Raw genomic sequence first — 22,851 nt, forward strand, 5'->3', positions numbered from 1 at the left:
GGATGAGATCTGAGTGCAGTCCCATTTTCACGGCCTCACAGAATGGAGAAGATGAAGAAATGTTTCCTCATCCGAGATAATTGGATCACATTCTGATCAGAGTGTGTTTTTCACAATTGTCCCACTTCTCTAGGATGAAAGAAAATACTACCGTGTGCACCTAGCCTAATGAACGAATATCTATGGATATTGAAAAATATTGTGATTGCACCTTTCAAGGGCATAACTATAGTGTGTGCAGAGGTTGCATTCACACACGGGCCCTGGAGCCTAGGGGGATCCACAAGGTTATCAGTGAAGAACATGGTGATTGGACCGCAGCTGTATGTCACTAGCTGTAGACCACCAAAACCTAGCAATATGACAACCCTTCTCACGCCTGCAGGGCAGGTGTTACATTGGATGGCACCCTGTGCGGCACATTCTCCTGGGATCCCCTTATGGTACTTGATTGTGCAGATAATACCAAACAATTTCTGATCATAAAATATGGTGCCATACATTGGCAACAAAAAATGATGCTATACCGTGCCGACATCACCATACACAGCAAAAATAATATACACTGCTATACCAAGCTCAAATAATTAAAATTTACAATTAAAAACAGTGTAATACTATGTCTAAACCATACTTCTATACAATTAAAGGGATTTTACACTTTCAGAAAACAAAAAAACAAACTATGCTTTAGGCACCCTCGCCAGGTCCAGTGCTGAGTCTCTGCTGCTGCTCCTGGTGTCTGTTATTGTGTGCAGTGATAACATCGATAGCGCTGCAGCCAATCATTGAGATTAATGTCTGGTGCTGTCAACTTGTACAGAGCCGCTAAGCTCACTTATTGGCTGCAGTTATCTCAATGCAACGTTAGCACTGCAGACAATAACATACATCAGGGGTAGTGATGGAGAATCAGCTCTGGACCTGGGGAGGGTCAGAAAGGCGCGGTTAAAAAAAACCTGCAATTTGAGAACAGGGGTTTTCAGAAAGCGATTTGTCCAAAATTATGAAAAAGCTTCATTCAGACAGAAGTATATCTAAAATTGTTAAAAAGCACTCCTCCCATCAACACTTTTATTCTCTTAGTATATTGCAATCTTCATATTATACAGCACTGTGTACTTACAATTGCTCATTTTGCTTTTCTACCCAGATAATTCTTCTCTTTTCTCTGCTCCATGTAGAAACAGGAAGTCTCTTGTCCCTGCATTTATCATTCCCCTCTACAACTCCTGACACAGCTGCTTCACTCCTCCCCCTGCCAGGGACATTTGCAGTGATTGATGACTTGTGCAGAGAAAATTGACCTCCTGTTTCTACATAGAGCTTAGAAGGATTCAGCTAGTCAGTTTTTAACACATGATGCCCTAGACCTAATGGAAAAGAGAAGAATTATCTGGGTAGAAAGGCAAAATGAGCAATTGTAAGTACCCAGTGCTATATAATATGGTGATTGCAATATATTAGGATAAAAAACTTTGATGGGAGGAGGAGGAGGAGGGCTGCTTTAATATGTGCTTGCCCTTTTTTTAGCCTGCCAATCCAGCACCACATCCTAGAGTTCTGCTCGTCTTGTTTACCATGTTGCAAATGTCAAGTCCCAGCTCGTGGGCCCCAATGCAAAAGGTCTAACTGGGCCCCCAATTATTGCAAGTCTTTAATAGAATTAGTCTTTTTATGTAGGCTAAAGGGACTTTTTGGGCCCCATAGTCTCCAGGGCCCAATTGCAGCACCTGCACGTATTGTAGTTACACCCCTGAGTGTACCATTATAGGCCAGTGACTGTCTGCAGAGGTCACATAAAGAGAAAACCTGCAGAAACAATTGGAGAATGGAGTAAAAGGTTTAGTATAAAATAATTGATTTATGTAACGTTATTGCTGTCGGTGTACAGTTTTTTAAAAATTATCTGTGACAACACCTTTAATATAATGATCCATGGTGGTCGCAAGCCTAGGCTACTAGAACATATAAAAAATAAATAAAAAATTATGTATGTACATATATATATATGTGTATAATATTATTTTGTTTTTCTTTATATATATATATATATATATATATATATATATATATATATATATTTATGTCCTAGTAGCCCAGGCTTGCGACCATCATGGATCATTATATTAAAGGGGTTGTCAAAGATTATTTTTTTCTTTTTTTAATTATCTTTGACAACCCCTTTAATATAATGATCCATGGTGGTTGCAAGCCTGGGCTACTAGGACATAAAAAAATATATCAAGAATTATATATATATATATATATATATATATATATATGCATACATATACATTATTATAATTATTATTACTTTTTTTATGTTCTAGTAGCCGAGGCTTGCCACTATCATGGATCATTATATTAAAGGGGTTGTCATAGATAATTAAAAAAAAAACTGCACACCAGCACACTCACCTTTTAATGATCCATGATGGTCGCAAACCTGGGCTACTAGGACACAAAAAAAAATATAAAGAAAACAAAAATAATATTATATAATTATTATTTTTATATATATTAATAAAAAATAATAATTATATATATATATGTATATATATATAATATTATTTTTGTTTTCTTTATATATTATTATTTTTCATATATATATATATATATATATATATATATATATATATATATATATATACGGTATATTATTTATATATATATTTGTTTTCTTTGCATATTATTATTTTTCATATATATATTATTGTTTTATATATTTATTTATTAATATTATCAAAAAGGTATAGAAATAATCTAATTTAGATATACATAATTTTATTGCCATGTCTAAGGAAAGTGTTCTTTTTTTCAGGATAACTTGAACTTCCAGAATTCAATGCATCATTTTATTTTCTATTGTCATTTTATTTCCTGCTCAAATTTAAAGGAGCCTTGTCTTTTTAAAAAAAAAAAAAAAGAAAAAAAGAAAGTGTCTATTCCTCCCAGGCTTCAGGTAGAGGGTGACAGCTTTATGCAACACCCAGCAGATGGCGTTTGCAGTCTCCATTACAGAAGGAGGGAAAAAAAATGTCACCTATCCTGGATTTGTAAGCCAGAGGGGGAGGGAGGTTCGGCTGGTGATGTCATGAACCTGTCGTGCAAGTGCAGGCGGAGAAGGGTGTCTGCAGGAGGGGAGAGGGTGTGTAGCTTGTGTGTAGCCATTACCTGCTCTATACACCTTCAGATCTGCAGCTGAGAAAAGGAAGAAGCATTTGCTCCTTGATTCCCAAGATTCTCCATAAGGATTGCAGGCTGTGGCAGACATAGATCCTCAGACAGGTAGGTGCCCGGCTAATGGATGGCATGAAGCAGCTGATCATCCATATTCTGGCCTGCAGCCTCAGGCTGATCCCTTGCTACAATCTTGCAGTGTTATTTACATTCTGGATGGATACATTGTATGTTGTGGTTTCCTATTCTTGCAGTCATCTTTCCCATCCTGGGTACATATTAACCCCTACAAGACTGGGAATGCTGCTGCTGCTGCTGTGTTGATCAGCCTCCCCTCCCCCACTTCATCCCCTTTTCCACTGTTCTTCAGCAGCAGAGACGGGGAAAAAAAAAAGGATTAATGATTACATTCTGACAAGGCGAAATCCCGGCGGTGGTTTCCCTTTTTTATTTTTTAAAGGGATAAAAAAAATGACAGCTGCATTACAGCTGTAGGATTCTCCATGCTCTCCGCCTTGTGTGTATCTGCGTGCACGCTTCTGTCTTTTGCTACATTGTGTCTGTGGCTCTGAATAATAGATGATAAAGCTGGGTTTGGTCACTGCAGGGTCCTGGGCTTTTTTTATTTTTTTTTTAATTCTCTCTGGGGGAGATGAGCGGCTTTGACTTCTCTGTTTGGCAGCTGCCGCTCACCAAGCTCCGTCTTGCTTTTCCCACCCACTCAAGGGGGAAAAAAACGCCGGTTTATACCGCTGCCAGATCCGGCATTTGTGTTTCCATCTCACTTGGTCTGTTGTCACTTTTACTTTTTTTTTTTTTTTCCTTTTCGTAGAGTAGGTTCACCCTTGGTGAGTCAAAGATGGATCTACGCCTGCGTGTTAGAGAATTGCCTATACAGCAGTTCCCTATGATAAACCTTATTGTTTGGGTCATATATCCCTATATAATGCCGAGGAAGGTTGCTCCTTCTCTTAGGCCTCATTCAGACATCCGTTTTTCATATGAGTGCTCTCTGTGGTTTTCACTGATAGCACTTGTACCTGTGATCAGGCTTGGACTGGCCCACAGGAGAACAGGAGAATCCTCCGGTGGACCCTCTTTTATGAGTAGTTCTTGGCACGATATACGTCAATCAATATGTACAGACAAAGGCTGCATCTTATTCATTTACCAATCTATCCAATTCATTGTTATATACATTTGTGATTGAGGATAATGTCACATTTACATGTAGCTGAAAAGTGGGGCCCTGGAGTTGGATACTGGTGGGCCCTTGGCATCGCAGTCCGAAACTGCCTGTCTGGTCTTTTTTCTTGTTTGTTTGTTTTGTCGACCACGTGTCCGCAAAAAGATCAAAACCATGTTCATTTTTTTTATTGGATTCACGGACACAAAATACAAGTCTATTGGTTTGTGAAGATCACGGACAACCCATGGATGACATTGCTGCGCTGTATGTCATTGACATTGTAATGTATAAGAGAGCCTTGGCGATTTTTTTTTATTTTTTTTTTTATTCTTTTTCATACCTGAAAATCACCGATGAAATGATGAAGGTAAAAAGTGACCATACACTCATGAAAGTTGGATCTAAAACAATGGTATGTGGCTGTCTGAATAAGGCCTTAAAGGGGTTGTCCAGGACTTTGATATTGAAGGTTTATCCTTAGGTGCTAACTACTGTATATTTCTTTACATTGGAGCAGTGTTGGACTCGGACCTCCATTGATCTGATATTAATGACCTGCCCTAAGAAGAGGTCGTCAATACCAAGTCCTGGAAAGCCCTTTTAATCTGAGACGCCGCCTATATGATACAGTTCCACTGTTTTATTCTGTGCTCCATCATAAACCTTCTGTGAGTCCATGTACAGTACGAGGCTCGGACTGGCCCACAGGAGAATCGGAGAATCCTCCAGTAGGCCCCTCTGAAGAAGTGCTGATGAGCAGTGATCTTACATTTGATTCACAATTTGCAGAAAAAGGTATCGCCTAATCATTCATTAAACATGCTAGCCGAGTGAATATTACATAGAAGCAAAAGTAAATTTGTGTACTAGGGTCAGGTTATTTTTGCATGTAGCTGAACAGTGAACCCCTAGAGTCAATGTTACTGGTGGGGCTTTGCCAACCCAGTCCGACACTGAACAGTACTATCACTTTTCACGGAGCCCTATGGATTTATTCACACACAGCGGTTTTGCACTGTTCTAACTGCATGGTCGATAAGTGCGACAAAAGGTGCATCCAGGTTTAGTACTAATTTTGTTGGTGACATGTGTGCCGCCTTTTCCCTCTAGTTGCCGTCCACGTGGCACAGCTGCTGTATTTATGGGCAAACTCTAAAGCAGTTGGGCACGTCACACAGCCCGTGGCCATTCTTCTGGAAATTAAAATGGTGTCACAGCGTATGGACCCCAACTGATGTTACCTATGACATGTCAGAAAGTGCAAAATAAAACAGACATTGGCATACAAAGCATCAGCGATTTGTTCTATGCTGAAAAAAAGTAAAGCTTCTCCTACTCATTACAATCCTAAAAAAGGACAGAACACGGATTGCGCGTGGTTTGTATCCGTGTGCTCTCCGATACTTACGCGGACACACAGACTTGTATGGGTGGTTTAGATCCATGACTTGGATTAAAAACAGACACATCTCCATGTTTTGTTTTTATTGTGGATCCACAGTCTCCAAAAAAAAAAAATGGACACGTGTTGAGCACCATGGAGTATAAAGGCAGGTGCAGACAAACGTTTTCTCTCCATCCGACAAAATCAGTCTGATTATGCTAATCAGACTCTGATCAGAGTGGGATCCAATTTTTTTTTCGGAGGTGGATAAAAAAAAAAAAAAGTTTCTCCCCTTTCTCCATGCAGTCAGTCTCTGAAAATCGAACCTCACTTGGATGTCATCTGAGTGCAGTCTGATTTTTTTTTTTCGCTCACAAATGCATAGACATGAATTGACGGGTGCCATCCGAATCTCGGAGGAAAATCGTGCATGCTGCAATTTTTTTTTTTGTTTCCCTTAGACCACTTGGTCCGAAGAAAAAATCGCACATGTGCACAGCCCCAAAGAATAATATAAGGATGGCACTAGTCTGAGTTATACGATGGAAGCAAGTTCTACCCGTGCAAAATGGACTTCTGATTGAGGCTTTAGAGAAAAGTCCTCTAAATCAACAGATTTCGGCGGAGGAGCTGAGCATCTAACATATATAGGACTTCTCAACCCTGCCCCCCCAATAGATGATACTGGGGGAGCGATGAATGAGGAATATTGGATTTCAATGCCCTATTCTTTTCCTTTTTTTTTCTCTCCATGGAGCGTTAACTTACTCCACTCAACCCATTGAAAACACATGTACGCTTGGCCAAACCTTGTGTACGTGTGAGTGGGAATTTGGGAGAGAGGGCTGTCTGCTGACAGGTATATGGGCACCATTAACTTTGTCTTAGGAGATCCTAAAGGACATGGCCCTACTGGTCCCTTTTAGTGATCGTAGATCTTCCGATCTTATCGTATATGTCAGGCCGGCTCTACGTGTTAGGCCGCATTCACACAATCAGTATTTGTAAGCCAAAATTAGAAGTGAGAAATACAATGTTTCTATAATGCTGTTCCACTCCTGATTTTGGCTTATAAATACTGATGGAAAATACTGAATGTGTGAACATGGCCTTAGAGGTGCACTTTTAGAAGACCTCATCCCTAACTTTGTAGTGCAGTTCTGGATACAAAATGATGGACTTATCTGGCAGGAAAAAAGATAAAAGCAGCGTCTGATACCTAATCTCCATGGACCTGCGATTGCCGACCTCCCAGCGGCTGCCGGTGCCTCAGGAATTCCAGCACAGGCCTCGTGTGTTGTGGTTGTTAGGAAGATCCTGGATTGTTTATGCCGAGAGTCCTAGCAGCGGTTTCCAAAATGATTGTAGGCTCCGGCCTGTTAATAATGGAATGAGACAAGTACTATGGGATAATCATAGCTTTATACTGGCAGGGACTAGGAAAATGGAACATCTGCACTTTGCTAGATGTGGACGACTTTTGTTTTTTCCTGTATTGTGGAGCCGGATGTTCTATCACATCGTGCCAATGTAAGGTTCAGGCCATCCTACTTCTGCTCATCCACACCCCAAGTTTTACACAGCCATAATATGATGTTCATTGACATCTGTATGCCTCCAGTTTCATATGTGGACCCCTTTGTTATGAAGATGTTCTCCCCTGTGCCTAGATGCATCGCTCCGCACATACTATGTATATAAAGTCTAAAGATGGCGGCAGGTGTGCTCTTCTCCAATATAAAATAGTTCTAGGTCTGCAGTATGCAACACATGGATGTATGGAAGTATTGTGGAGCAGGATCATTCTAGGACCCTCATCCTAGCACTGGAGGACAAACCAAAAATTCAAACCCCCCCCCCTCCTTTCTTCTCAAAGGGGCCAAGAGGGATGTCAAAATTCATTTACTTCCCCTCTGACATGCACGAATATGGGGATAACCTCGAATACTGCCAGGACGGACGCCATGCAGTGACTCCATCGGCTCTGTTCAAGTAAATGGCTCTGTCAAGGATCCCGACGGAAAACAGTTTTTCGGGGATTCCGACGGAAACCCTGATGTAGTCTTCCTCGGATATGTGCGTGGCCTCATTAAATAACATTGGTCCTAGTATGATCCGATGTTTTGTCAGATCGCACTAGAACTGAAAATACATCTGTCTGCATGAGCCCTAATGGTTATACTTCTGCTGATCATACATGGACCTCTAGAGTCTCATTGCTCTGTAAGTTGTAAAAACGGATCCGTGTCTCCAGTCCATAAAGCTCTGAGCAAGTCCTACTCTCATCCGTTTTGCAGATCAGACTCTGCCTCTGAAGTCTATGGGGATCTGTATAAGGGCTCGCTCACACTGGCTTATAAATCAGATAAGTGCAATCCAATGACAAAAATCTCAGCTGTATTCGGCATGCTGCGATTTCACTGCAATATCTCATGGGTGCAAGAAAAAAAATCTCATGCCATACGGACCATCATTAGGCATCCGATTTTTACGGATACATTACAGTTCTGTAATATAGGAAACTGTAAATGATTGATCGCTGTCAAGTAAAATGAGTCAATTTCTCTCTTATTATTATTATTATTTATTATTATAGCGCCATTTATTCCATGGCGCTTTACATGTGATAGGGGTATACATAGCAAAAACATTTACATAGTCTTAACAAAACGAGTCAGCGACTGGTACAGGAGGAGCGAGGACCCTGCCCGCGAGGGCTCACAATCTACGAGGGATGGGTGAGGATACAGTAGGTGGGGCTAGAGGAGGTCATGCAGTAATGTGGTGGAGCAGTGGTTACTGCAGGTTGTAGGCTTGTCGGAAGAGGTAGGTCTTCAGGTTTCTTTTGAAGGCTTCTATGGTAGGCGAGAGTCTGATGTGTTGGGGTAGAGAGTTCCAGAGTAGGGGGGATGCACGGGAGAAATTTTGTATGCGATTGTGGGAGGAGGAGATAAGAGGGGAGTAGAGAAGGAGATCTTGTGAGGGTCAGAGGTTGCGTGCAGGTAAGTACCAGGAGACTAGGTCGCAGATGTATGGAGGAGACAGGTTGTGGATGGCTTTGTATGCCATGGTTAGGGTTTTGAATTGGAGTCTCTGGGCAATAGGGCGCCAGTGAAGGGATTGACAGAGGGGGGAGGCCGGGGAATAGCGGGGGGACAGGTGGATTAGTCGAGCAGCAGAGTTTCGTATAGATTGGAGGGTCGCAAGAGTGTTGGAAGGGAGGCCACAGAGTAGGAGGTTGCAGTAGTCGAGGTGGAAGATGATGAGGGCATGCACTAGTGTTTTTGCAGAGTCTTTGCTGAGGAATGCACGGATCCGGGAGATATTTTTGAGTTGGAGTCGGCAGGAAGTGGAAAGGGCTTGGATATGTGGTTTGAAGGAAAGATCAGAGTCTAGGGTTACCCCAAGGCAGCGAGCTTGTGGGACTGGGGAGAGTGAACAGCCATTGACGTTGATGGATAGGTCAGATGGGGGATATGAATGAAAGGGTGGAAAGATGATGAACTCTGTTTTATCCATGTTGAGTTTTAGAAATCTGGCAGAGAAGAAGGATGAGATGGCGGACAGACATTGTGGGATTTTGGTTAGTAGGGAGGAGATATCGGGTCCAGAGAGGTAGATCTGTGTGTCATCAGCATAGAGGTGATACTGAAAGCCGTGAGACTCTGAGCTGTCCCAGACCGAAGGTGTAGATGGAGAAGAGCAGGGGTCCTAGAACTGAACCTTGGGGGACACCGACAGATAGGGGGCGAGATGAGGAGGTGGTGCGTGAGTGGGAGACGCTGAATGTCCTGTCTGTTAAGTATGAGGAGATCCAAGATAGGGCTAAGTCTGTGATGCCAAGAGATGAGAGAATCTGTAGTAAGAGGGAATGGTCCACTGTGTCGAAGGCAGATGACAGGTCCAGAAGGAGGAGGATGGAGTAGTGTCGCTTGGATTTGGCGTTTAGTAGGTCGTTGGTGACTTTGGTCAGGGCAGTTTCAGTTGAGTGGTGCGGTCGGAAGCCAGATTGCAGGCGGTCGAAGAGGGAACAGGAGGAGAGGTGGGAGGACAGTTCAAGGTGGACGTGTTGTTCTAGTAGTTTTGAAGCAAAGGGGAGAAGTGATATGGGGCGGTAGCTAGTCAGAGAGGATGGGTCAAGGGAGGGCTTTTTGAGGATGGGTGTGATTGCGGCATGTTTGAAACATGAGGGGAAGACACCGGTTGTTAGTGACAGGTTGAAGAGGTGGGTTAGGGTTGGGATGAAGACTGTGGTAAGGTTAGGGATGAGGTGGGATGGGATTGGGTCAAGTTCGCAGGTGGTGAGGTGTGATTTGGAGAGTAAGGAGGAGACTTGACCTTCTGTAATGGTGGAAAAGTGGGGTTTGGAGGAGGAAGGTTGAGTAGATATGAGAAGGGGTTGTGCAGACTTTAGGCAAAAGCTTTGTCTGATGGTGTCAATCTTCTGCTTGAAGAATGAGGCAAAGTCTTCGGCTGAGATGAGAGAAGAGGGAGGAGGTGCTGGGGGACGAAGGAGAGAATTGAAAGTGTTAAATAGCTGTTTAGGGTTGTGAGAAAGGGAGGATATGAGAGATGAGAAGTAGGTTTGTTTTGCTGTAGTGAGTGCGGACTTGAAAGTAGTGAGGGATTGTTTGAATGCGATGAAGTGCTCGATGGAGTGAGACCTTTTCCATCTTCGCTCCACAACCCTGGAGGCCCGTCGCAGTTCTTTAGTAAGTTTGGTGTGCCAGGGTTGCCTGTTGATTGTGCGAGATTTGGTGTGTGTGAGAGGGGCGATCGAGTCGAGAGCTGCAGCTATTGTGGTGTTATATGAAGCGGCAGCAACATCTGCATTGTGTAAGGAATTTATGTCTGTGAGAGGGAGGAGGGATTCAGAGAGTGAGTGTAGGTCAAGGTGTTTGAGGTTTGTGGAGTGGGGATTGTGCACCTGGAGAGGAGAGGGTAGAGAATGTGAGGAGGTTACGGTCAGAGAGGGAGGGGTGAGTTAGAGAGGTTAGATAGGGAACAGAGGCGGGTGAAGATGAGGTCCAGTGTGTGGCCATCTTTTATGAGTAGCTGCCGAAGACCATTGAGCAAGGCCGAAGGAGGAAGTGAGGGATAGGAGTTTAGAGACAGACGAGTGGGAAGTGTCAATGGGGATGTTGAAGTCACCCATTATGATAGTGGGGATGTCAGTGGAAAGGAAGTGAAGCAGCCAGGTGGTGAAGTGGTCTAAGAAAGTGGTGGCTAGCCCTGGGGGTAGGTAAATGACAGCCAGTTGGAGGTCAGAGGGGGAATAGATACGCACACAGTGCACCTCAAAAGAGGGGAGTGTAACGGGGGGGTGGCAGTGATATTTGGGTGAAAGCGCAGGTATCTGACAGGAGAAAACCTACGCCTCCGCCATGTTTGCCGTTGGGGCGGGGGGTGTGGGAAAGGTGGAATCCGCCATATGAAAGTGCAGCTAGGGAGGCTGTGTCAGTGGGGGTGAGGCAGGTTTCGGTGATGGTGAGGAAGGAAAGTTTGTTAGTAATGAAAAGGTCGTGGATGTAGGAAAGTTTGTTGCAGACAGAGCGAGCCTTCCATAGAGCTCCTGTTAGTGCAACTGAGGAAGTGGGTATTAGTTGGATGGGTATGAGGTTAGAAGGGTAGCGACAGTTTGTGGAAGGTCGTGGATAGGAGGTAGAAGTAACTGTGGGGATATGGTGAGGAGGACCAGGATTTGGAGAGATATCTCCAGCATCGAGGAGGAGCAGAGAAAGTGTTAGCAGGTGGGAGCAGGAGAGAGCATGAGGTGGCTGTCTGTGTTTGGAGATCCAGGATTGAATGTTGAGGAATAATTCAGAGGAGGAGGTGAGATGAATGGGGAGGGTGGAGGGAGAGATGAAAAGTTCCTACTAGGTGTAAGGATTTGAGGGGTTAATAGAAAGTGGAGGACTATAGAGGGAAAAGTGAGCACTAACAGAAACATAGTTAATAGAGAGTAAGTGGTCAAAGTGTTGGTTACCTGACTCCTGCCCTGACTAACTGCCTCTGAAATAACTGCCACTTATCTCCGAAACCACTTTGCACAAGAAGACACGTGCACAACCCAGCACTTATGGTAACATTCACACTTCAAGTGAAGTTCTGATTTTTGGGTAACATTGACCCCAATTGTGCACAACACCCCGGGACCTAAAGCCCACATTGCCGCAGATAAATGCTGAATATCCATGATCTAGAGTGAATTCTCACTGAGGGAGAGTACTAGCCTTTTTTTCTCGGTGTGGGCGATTTTACCTGTATGTATCATGCTCTGTTTTTGTTCTCCACCCTTGTTTGTTGGAACACAATGAAGCTTTATGTAGAATATATCAATACATAATAATGAAGCCGTAAGCTCTCTGGTTTACACACATACAAGTAATGTTATCACAATTATTTCCGCTTCTTGATATACAGCATGTATCTATACATGTATATATGTTACATACTATAATGCCTGCTCATAACCCTCCTCCCAATCCCTATTACTATAAAGGATTATTCCCGACTTGGTAAGTTATCGCTTATTATTCCAAAATGCCCCCTTAGAACGGTTCATGTGCTCATTTCCATTTTAAAAGGGGCTTTTTAGAACATAATTATCAAGATCATTGGAGTCCCAGTGGTCTGACCCTTGGCCATTTATTACTTATCCCACAGATAAGTGATAACTTGCCAGGTTGGGAATAACCCTTTAAGGCAATAAGGATGGAGAGGGGATATGAGTAGTTATATTATACTCATGGACATTAAAACACCAAGTGGTTAGTGATCAACCAAGTGCTCCTTTGGTGGTAGAAGTCCAGGATGTTTTGCTATATGGTCCTAAATGACCATGGGAAGGTCTGCCGTATATAGGATTTCAATATGGTTAGTTTTAACTGTTCATCACTATAGCTTTTTGTGTTCATAAGAGAAAGGGAAGTTCTTATTCTAGTTTGGATATACAGTTAAAGTAGAAAGCATGGTGCTACATACCTATCTAGATTCCAGGGTCAGGTTCTGCTCCCTTCCCCTATGGCTGCCACCCTTTGCTGTGCTTCACCTTGGATTCACTACTTGCAAATGCCTATCCATCATCATTATCATCATCCTCATCATCATCCTCATCATCATCATCATCATCATCATCCTCCTCATCATCATCATCATCATCATCCGAAGGCTTTTGAGGTCCTTTTATGCACACCTGGGTGACTGAGTATTCTGTCAGTATTGTCTTTTGTTGCTGTTTGCTTGGAGTTTGCCATTTTCCATTTTTTTCAGCTACAATCATCTGTACATTCTCCTTTTGGTTTCTACAACTTCTGGTCAAACCATTGTTTGCTGTAAGCATCACAAACTGTTATTTAGACATTATTGACCTTACGCTGCAATCATCTGTGCAATCTCCTGTGGTTTCTGGTGTGTTATGCTCCGCTTGCTTGCAGTCCAGCAGTGCCTGTTGTCCTGGTCCTCACCGCCGTGTCAGTGCCCTTAGTCCATGTTTCCACTCCATCCTTCAGCTTAGTGGATCTATCTCACTAGGTGAGCCTAACGCATAGATGCAAAAGCTGGAGTGATGGTGGACTTTATAGGTTCATTGAGGGGTAAGGGGAAGTTGGCTGCCTAGTGTTGGACAAGCATAGTCTTTTTGTCTACTTGTAAGGCCGAAGCTTTGTTAGTCTCTAATATTGTCAAGTAGTAAATTATTAATCTAGTTGTAAGAACTTCATGACTCTATTTTCCTTATGAAGGGTCGTTTCCACCCAATATGTCTAAAATAAAAAAGATGGTTCTGGGAAAACATGTAGGATTATTGTAGAGTAGTCAATGAAGTACAGAAGAATATTTTTACCATTTACATCTGTTGCTGCTATATGGAGTTGGGGTGGTAGGCCAAAAAATAAACTACATTATTGGGACAATAGCGGTTAAGGTTTTCTGCTAGAATCCCATTAATTCTGTTCTGAAGACATTGTAGAAGGTATGTATGGAGGAGGCACACTTGGGACATGAGTGGTCTGATGCATCGCCTATCAAATATCCTCTGTGTGGGTAGATAATGGCTTTTGATTTCATCCATGGAGCTCTTATGTCCACAGTGAGATTGTTGAGCTGATCGGTGTACAGAATGTGATATTCCATGCATGTTGGTCGACAGTCATAGGTCATTTGAGGAGATTTGGAAGGGTCATTCAAATCCTTCGTTTTCACTTTGTGCTACAGTAGATATTTGTAACTCCAAGTCATGAGGTAGAAAAACAATCAGTATACAAAAGAGATGGAGCCACATGGCAGTGACTAAATGGGCCCCCATTATGGTGCCAACTTTTTTTTAACTAGGACAAGAAAATCAGGGTTGTTTTCTCTCTCCATTGCTTTTCCTTGGCCAAAAGGGCGTACTGTCTACACTCTTTCTGGCTAAGAACGTGGTTCCTCTGTAAGGCTTCATTCAGATGTACGCGTGCTATCCGTGTTTTTCACAGATAGTGTATGGGGCTATCACAAATATAAGTACTATTTACTTGTCCGATTTTCTTTTTTTCCCTCGGACCGAGTGGTCCGTCTAAAATATCAGAGACGTGACCAATTTTGATCCAAGGGTCAGATCAAAATCTGTAATGTAAATCTATGCGTCCATGAAAAATCAGACTGCAATCAGATGACATTCGAGTGTGGTTCGATTTTCATGTACTGTCAGAATGGGGGGAGATTGTGTATGTATGTATATATGTATGTACACTGCTCAAAAAAATAAAGGGAACACTCAAATAACACATCCTAGATCTGAATGAATGAAATATTCTCATTGAATACTTTGTTCTGTACAAAGTTGAATGTGCTGACAACAAAATCACACAAAAATCATCAATGGAAATCAAATTTATTAACCAATGGAGGCCTGGATTTTCACCCCAAAAATTAAAGTGGAAAATCACACTACAGGCTGATCCAACTTTGATGTAATGTCCTTAAAACAACTCAAAATGAGGCTCAGCATTGTGTGTGGCCTCCACGTGCCTGTATAACCTCCCTACAACGCCTGGGCATGCTCCTGATGAGGTTGCGGATGGTCTCCTGTGGGATCTCCTCCCGGACCTGGACTAAAGCATCTGCCAACTCCTGGACAGTCTGTGGTGCAACGTGACGTTGGTGGATGGAGCGAGACATGATGTCCCAGATATGCTCAATCGGATTCAGGTCTGGGGAACGGGCGGGCCAGTCCATAGCTTCAATGCCTTCATCTTGCAGGAACTGCTGACACACTCCAGCCACATGAGGTCTGGCATTGTCCTGCATTAGGAGGAACCCAGGGCCAACCGCACCAGTATATGGTCTCACAAGGGGTCTGAGGATCTCATCTCGGTACCTAATGGCAGTCAGGCTACCTCTGGCAAGCACATGGAGGACTGTGCGGCCCTCCAAAGAAATGCCACCCCACACCATTACTGACCCACTGCCAAACCGGTCATGCTGAAGGATGTTGCAGGCAGCAGATCGCTCTCCTCGGCGTCTCCAGACTCTGTCACGTCTGTCACATGTGCTCAGTGTGAACCTGCTTTCATCTGTGAAGAGCACAGGGCGCCAGTGGCGACTTTGCCAATCCTGGTGTTCTGTGGCAAATGCCAAGCGCCCTGCATGGTGTTGGGCTGTGAGCACAACCCCCATCTGTGGATGTTGGGCCCTCATACCACCCTCATGGAGTCGGTTTCTAACCTTTTGTGCAGACACATGCACATTTGTGGCCTGCTGGAGGTCATTTTGCAGGGCTCTGGCAGTGCTCCTCCTGTTCCTCCTTGCACAAAGGCGGAGGTAGCGGTCCTGCTGCTGGGTTGTTGCCCTCCTATGGTCCCCTCCACGTCTCCTGGTGTAATGGCCTGTCTCCTGGTAGCGCCTCCAGCCTCTGGACACTACGCTGACAGACACAGCAAACCTTCTTGCCACAGCTCGCATTGATGTGTCATCCTGGATGAGCTGCACTACCTGAGCAACTTCTGTGGGTTGTAGAGTCCGTCTCATGCTACCACGAGTGTGAAAGCACAACCAACATTCAAAAGTGACCAAAACATCAGCCAGAAAGCATTGGTACTGAGATGTGGTCTGTGGTCCCCACCTGCAGAACCACTCCTTTATTGAGGGTGTCTTGATAATTGCCAATAATTTCCATCTATTGTCTATTCCATTTGCACAACAGCATGTGAAATTGATTGTCAATCAGTGTTGCTTCCTAAGTGGACAGTTTGATTTCACAGAAGTTTGATTTACTTGGAGTTATATTCTGGTGTTTAAGTGTTCCCTTTATTTTATTGAGCAGTGTATGTATGTATGTATGTGTGTGTGTATATACCTCTTGAAGCTCATCAAGAGAATGCCAAGAGTGTGCAAAGCAATCATCAAAGCAAAAGGTGGCTACTTTGAAGAACCTAGAATATAAGGCATATTTTCAGTTGTTTCACACTTTTTTGTTAAGTATATAATTCCACATGTGTTAATTCATAGTTTTGATGCCTTCAGTGTGAATGTACAATTTTCATAGTCATGAAAATACAGAAAAATCTTTAAATGAGGTGTGTCCAAACTTTTGGTCTGTCTGTCTGTCTGTGTATATGAGGCCTAAGAGGTCTGTTCACAGTTCTAACAGTTCACACTATCCAGTAACAAAGGGGATGTGACTAACCCGATATCAGCCCTTTTCTCTAAAGTTTTATACCAGCCACATCATCGTCCCATATGATATGTAGGTTTCCTCTAAAAATACATGTGATTGGGGTTTTTATGGCCCTTTTACATGCCTCAGGAAAGATAATTGCTGAAAAGCTGCAGATTAGCTCCTCTGAACTTCAATAGATAATCTATGCACCAATCTCTTTTTCAGCTGTGGATTTCGTTTGCGGATTATCTTCAAAAGCCACAATACAGTCATGGCCAAAAGTTTTGAGAATGACACAGAAATTATATTTTCACATGATCTGCTGGCCTCTGGTTTTTATTAGTGTTTGTCCGATGTTTATATCACATACAGAAATATAATTGCAATCATATTATGAGTACCAATAGGTTATATTGACAGAATGAGTTAATGCAGCAAGTCAATATTTGCAGTGTTGCCCCTTCTTCTTCAAGACCTCTGTAATTCTCCCTGGCATGCTCTCAATCAACTTTTGGACCAAATCCTGACTGATAGCAGTCCATTCTTGCATAATCAATGCTTGCCTTTTGCCAGAATTTGTTGGTTTTTGTTTGTCCACCCGTCTCTTGATGATTGACCACAAGTTCTCAATGGGATTAAGATCTGGGGAGTTTCCAGGCCATGGACCCAAAATCTCTATGTTTTGTTCCATGAGCCATTTAGTTATCACCTTTGCTTTATGGCAAGGTGCTCCATCATGCTGGAAAAGGCATTGTTGGGCGCCAAACTGCTCTTGGACGGTTGGGAGAAGTTGCTCTTGAAGGACATTCTGGTACCATTCTTTATTCATGGCTGTGTTTTTAGGCAAGACTGTGAGTGAGCCGATTCCCTTGGCTGAGAAGCAACCCCACACATGAATGGTTTCAGGATGCTTTACAGTTGGCATGAGACAAGACTGGTGGTAGCGCTCACCTCTTCTTCTCCGAATAAGCTGTTTTCCAGATGTCCCAAACAATCGAAAAGGGGATTCATCAGTGAAAATGACTTTGCCCCAGTCTTCAGCAGTCCACTCCCTGTACCTTTTGCAGAATATCAGTCGGTCCCTGATGTTTTTTCTGGAGAGAAGTGGCTTCTTTGCTGCCCTCCTTGAAACCAGCCCTTGCTCAAAGAGTCTCCGCCTCAGAGTGCGTGCAGAAGCACTCACACCAGCCTGCTGCCATTCCTGAGCAAGCTCGGCACTGCTGGTAGTCCGATCCCGCAGCTGAAACAGTTTTAAGATACGGTCCTGGCGCTTGCTGGTCTTTCTTGGGCGCCCTGGAGCCTTTTTGACAACAATGGAAGCTCTCTCCTTGAAGTTCTTGATGATGCGATAGATTGTTGACTGAGGTGCAATCTTTGTAGCTGCGATACTCTTCCCTGTTAGGCCATTTTTGTGCAGTGCAATGATGGCTGCACGTGTTTCTTTAGAGATAACCATGGTTAACTGAAGTGAAACAATGATACCAAGAACCAGCCTCCTTTTAAAGTGTCCAGTGATGTCATTCTTACTTAATCATGACTGATCGCCAGCCCTGTCCTCATCAACACCCACACCTGTGTTAATGGATCAATCACTAAAACGATGTTAGCTGCTCCTTTTAAGGCAGGACTGCAATGATGTTGAAATGTGTTTTGGGGGTTAAAGTTCATTTTCTGGGCAAATATTGACTTTGCAAGTACAGTAATTGCTGTTAAGCTGATCACTCTTTGACATTCAGGAGTATATGCAAATTGCCACTGCAAAAAATGAAGCAGTAAACTTTGGAAAAATTGCTATTTGTCTCATTCTCAATACTTTTGGCCATGACTGTAGATATGCCTAGAGCAAATCTTAATTGTGTGAACACAGCCTTAAATGTGTTATTACTTGAATATTTTTGTATCATGTTTTTGTTTTGGAAGATTCAAGAATTTCTTGTAGTTCTTTGCAGTTTATGGGAATTTCTCTATAATCAATAGTATTGGGAATGTAAACTGATAATGAAGTTTTTGAATCAGAGATGATCTATTCAGCAAAATTTATACTTCAATTTCCCCTGGGTTTTTCCTCTACAGCATAACAACTCTATGGTGGTGTCATAATCTTCAACACGGTGCAGGTATAAAGAGAAATGTAGCACTACATAGCCATTTAAAAGAATGTCTGTCCATATAATGTGTGCCAGGTTCGCCAGGCCAGGAGCTCTTCTTACAGAATGGATTTCTAGAGTGGGTTCACAATCTCGCATTCTTGGGGCCCCACTTTGATGTCCATATACCTTAATAGGGCAAATGAATAGAGGTTACCAGTCTTGGACAAAGTCTTTCATGGAGGGAAACCTGCATGTGTAATGTCAGAACAAAAAAAAATCCAGCGAACCTCATAAAACCAGAACTTTATGGAGGTGTTTTTATTTTTTTGTTTATTTTTATGGCCTTCGGCTCAAACTCGAGCCATGGCAACTTGATGGATGAATGTTCTGTAGGAAGATTGATCCTGTGCAAGCTTCGATAGGTCCACCAGGGTCTTCTCCACCGCTATCTTGATAGTATCAAGCCATCAGGTTGCTGGTCTTCCTCTTTGCCTTGTTCTTTCTAGTCTTCTGACCATGATGTCCTTCTCCAGTGATTACTATCTACGTATGATGTGTGATGTTTTAGACGCATGGAAAAGCCGCTTACATTTTTCTGCCTAATCTTGGTCCTAAGACATAGCTAGCTTCTCTATTACTAAGGACCTTGATTAGGTTCAAATGAAGATCGCAGTGTTGGATTTTTCCATTCTGATGTGTCCTTGCACATGATCCGGTCCATGCGATCTTCTGTCTCAGGATACCTTGTTGGAGCACTGAACTGGAGCTGGCCTTAAACGTGCAGAAAGAGTCCATGTATAGTAGGGAACTACTAGTGACGTGCCCCCAGGGCTGTAGGGTACTCGGCAGCCGGGCCTATGGATGCTGGTGGGGGATATGTGGCAGGCCCGGTCCGTGGCCCAGGGCGGTCAACCAAAAAGGGGGATTGTAACTTGGATGGGAAAAATAAAATAAATAGTTTGTGACGCCACCTGTGGTACCTGGTAAGGTTTACCAGCGCTGCTGCAGACCTCCGGGAGGTGATGGGATGGCAGCTGAGGTGTTTCTGCTCCCCACAAGTGGAGCGGGCCCCCGGGGCAGTGTGGAGTTTGATGGTGGGTGGTGATGCTGGGACTTGTAGTGCAGGCGGGATGGCGCAGCAGGAGTAACTGACAGACAGGGGATTCGCTTCAATACCTTTACTGGTGCGGATGTCAGGTACGGTCCAGGGTACTCAGTAGGATGGGTGCACTTCAGGACTTCTCCCCAGTGAGCGGGTATAAGGCCTCCTTGTCCGTGTCTCCCTCTCTCTAAGCTCCTGGCCAGCCTGCAACTGGGCCTAGCTTATGTGTCATGCTGTTCCTTCACCTGTCGCTCGGTAGTAGGACCTTCTGCTGGTTACTACTCTCCCTGGACGCTGGGGCCTTGTGGTTCCTGGTCCTGTAATGGGTCTAGCTTCAGGTCGTCCAGGGACTTGTAGTCCTCCTGGAATGCTGGTGATCCCTACTGGGTATAAAGGGACCCTGTAGGCGCGGACCCGGTGTCCGGTTTGTATACAGGGGTGAGCCTATGATGCTCCTCTGCCCCCTCAACTCCTCTTTCCTTTCTCCTCTTGCCTTCGGCCACACTCGGGGCCCTCAGAACTCAGCAGCAGACGCGCTGCGTCTTCACTGCTCTCAGCGTCAGCACGCTCTCAGACTCTCTCTCAGTCTGACTAAACTCTAAAACTGACTGACTGCCTGGCTCCACCCTCCATATAGATATATATATATATCCCTAATGGGCTCCCTCTGGTAGTGTGAGGTGGAAGGGTGGAGGTGTTTGTATGTAATGAGGGCCTCTTGTGGAGAAGTCCGTCCATGCACCCTGGGTCCTGTGGTACCTGTGTGCAGCAGGGTGCCACACTAGGCATTTGTGTGTCTCGGGTTATATGGTATTCTAGAGATGTAGACTATACTAGAATGTCACGTGCTATCAGCATAATGACAGGTAATGATTACTCACCCAGTTATCTATAGTCTCCTTATCGTAAAGGTGACAGTGACCTCATTTAGAAGAGTTTATTCCCACACTGGATATTTGCTTAAAACCCAGATCTCCAGGTCACCTTTCTGGTTGCTTCTCACATCTGACTCCTTCTTCTTTCCTTTGACTATAATCATTTACGTAGACTGTTTCAAAGGAGGTGCCTAGGATTAGAAAACCTGGTTGCTTTCTTGCAAAAACAACCCCATACCCATCCATGGGTTGTGTCTGTTATTGTAGCTCCGCTCCATTGACATAAAAAAGGCTGAGCAGCAATGCCCTAAGCAGCCTATGGACAACCATATTTTATTAGCCTGTACATCCCCTATTAGAAAAGAAAAAAGCCCTCATGGTGTCCATTGCTTTGGTGACTCACATGGAGGTGCACCCTGCCAAGAGCCGTCAGATAGCCAAATGTATAAATTATTCAAGACACATACAATACAGACCAAAAGTTTGGACACACCTTCTCATGTAAAGATTTTTCTGTATTTTCATGACTATGAAAATTGTACATTCACACTGAAGGCATCAAAACTATGAATTGACACATGTGGAATTATATACTTAACAAAAAAGTGTGAAACAACTGAAAATATGTCTTATATTCTAGGTTCTTCAAAGTAGCCACCTTTTTGCTTTGATGACTGCTTTGCACACTCTTGGCATTCTCTTGATGAGCTTCAAGAGGTAGTCACCGGAAATGGTCCTCCAACAATCTTGAAGGAGTTCCCAGAGATGCTTAGCACTTGTTGGCCCTTTTGCCTTCACTCTGAGGTCCAGCTCACCCCAAACCATCTCGATTGGGTTCAGGTCTGGTGACTGTGAAGGCCAGGTCATCTGGCGTAGCATCCCATCACTCTCCTTCTTGGTCAAATAGCCCTTATACAGCCTGAAGGTGTGTTTGGGGTCATTGTCCTGTTGAAAAATAAATGATGGTCCAACTAAACGCAAACCGTATGGAATAGCATGCCGCTGCAAGATGCTGTGGTAGCCATGCTGGTTCAGTATGCCTTCAATTTTGAATAAATCCCCAACAGTGTCACCGGCAAAGCACCCCCACACCATCACACCTCCTCCTCCATGCTTCACGGTGGGAACCAGGCATGTAGAGTCCATCCGTTCACCTTTTCTGCGTCTCACAAAGACACGGTGGTTGGAACCAAAGATCTCAAATTTGGACTCATCAGATCAAAGCACAGATTTCCACTGGTCTAATGTCCATTCCTTGTGTTCTTTAGCCCAAACAAGTCTCTTCTGCTTGTTGCCTGTCCTTAGCAGTGGTTTCCTAGCAGCTATTTTACCATGAAGGCCTGCTGCACAAAGTCTCCTCCTAACAGTTGTTGTAGAGATGTGTCTGCTGCTAGAACTCTGTGTGGCACTGACCTGGTCTCTAATCTGAGCTGCTGTTAACCTGCGATTTCTGAGGCTGGTGACTCGGATAAACTTATCCTCAGAAGCAGAGGTGACTCTTGGTCTTCCTTTCCTGGGGCGGTCCTCATGTGAGCCAGTTTCTTTGTAGCGCTTGATGGTTTTTGCAACTGCACTTGGGGACACTTTCAAAGTTTGACCAATTTTTCGGACTGACTGACCTTCATTTCTTAAAGTAATTATGGCCACTCGTTTTTCTTTACTTAGCTGCTTTTTTTCTTGCCATAATACCAATTCTAACAGTCTATTCAGTAGGACTATCAGCTGTGTATCCACCTGACTTCTGCACAACACAACTGATGGTCCCAGCCCCTTTTATAACCCAAGAAATCCCACTTATTAAACCTGATAGGGCACACCTGTGAAGTGAAAACCATTTCTGGTGACTACCTCTTGAAGCTCATCAAGAGAATGCCAAGAGTGTGCAAAGCAGTCATCATAGCAAAAGGTGGCTACTTTGAAGAACCTAGAATATAAGACATATTTTCAGTTGTTTCACACTTTTTTGTTAAGTATATAATTCCACATGTGTTAATTCATAGTTTTGATGCCTTCAGTGTGAATGTACAATTTTCAAAGTCATGAAAATACAGAAAAATCTTTAAATGAGAAGGCGTGTCCAAACTTTTGGTCTGTACTGTATGTCTCTCACTCCACCGGGTCCCTTATTGATCTGAAGACAATGCGTGTTTGTTGTTGGCATGTTCTCAGGCTTATAATGTTGTAATATCATTTCAGAACACTTGGCATGCATATTTATTTTTTTTTAACCAGTAATAATTATTTTTTTAAGAAGAAGGTTGAATGGGGCCTTGGCATGGATTTTGATGGAGAGCTGAATGCAAATTCATAGCACCACACCAGTGAAATTTATTTTTTTGGCTGTCTGCTCTCAAGCTCTTGTTTCCTGAGACTATATAACCTCATGAGT

At 43.5% G+C, this 22,851-nt stretch overlaps 1 protein-coding gene across 1 annotated transcript in view; it reads left to right on the top strand.

Annotated features, from left to right (window-relative positions):
* Nucleotides 1-2,963: 2,963 nt before the first annotated feature.
* Nucleotides 2,964-22,851, top strand: part of CEP170B (centrosomal protein 170B) — an 80,412-nt gene continuing 60,524 nt past the window's right edge. Inside the window, exon 1 of the mRNA XM_073638651.1 lies at nucleotides 2,964-3,291. The gene's annotated coding sequence lies outside the window, so the exon portion shown is untranslated. The remainder of the gene's footprint in view (nucleotides 3,292-22,851) is intronic.

Source organism: Phyllobates terribilis, unplaced genomic scaffold (assembly GCF_046119375.1).
Source record: "Phyllobates terribilis strain yellow unplaced genomic scaffold, ASM4611937v1 Scaffold_7__3_contigs__length_470593459, whole genome shotgun sequence".
Taxonomy (NCBI): domain Eukaryota; kingdom Metazoa; phylum Chordata; class Amphibia; order Anura; family Dendrobatidae; genus Phyllobates; species Phyllobates terribilis.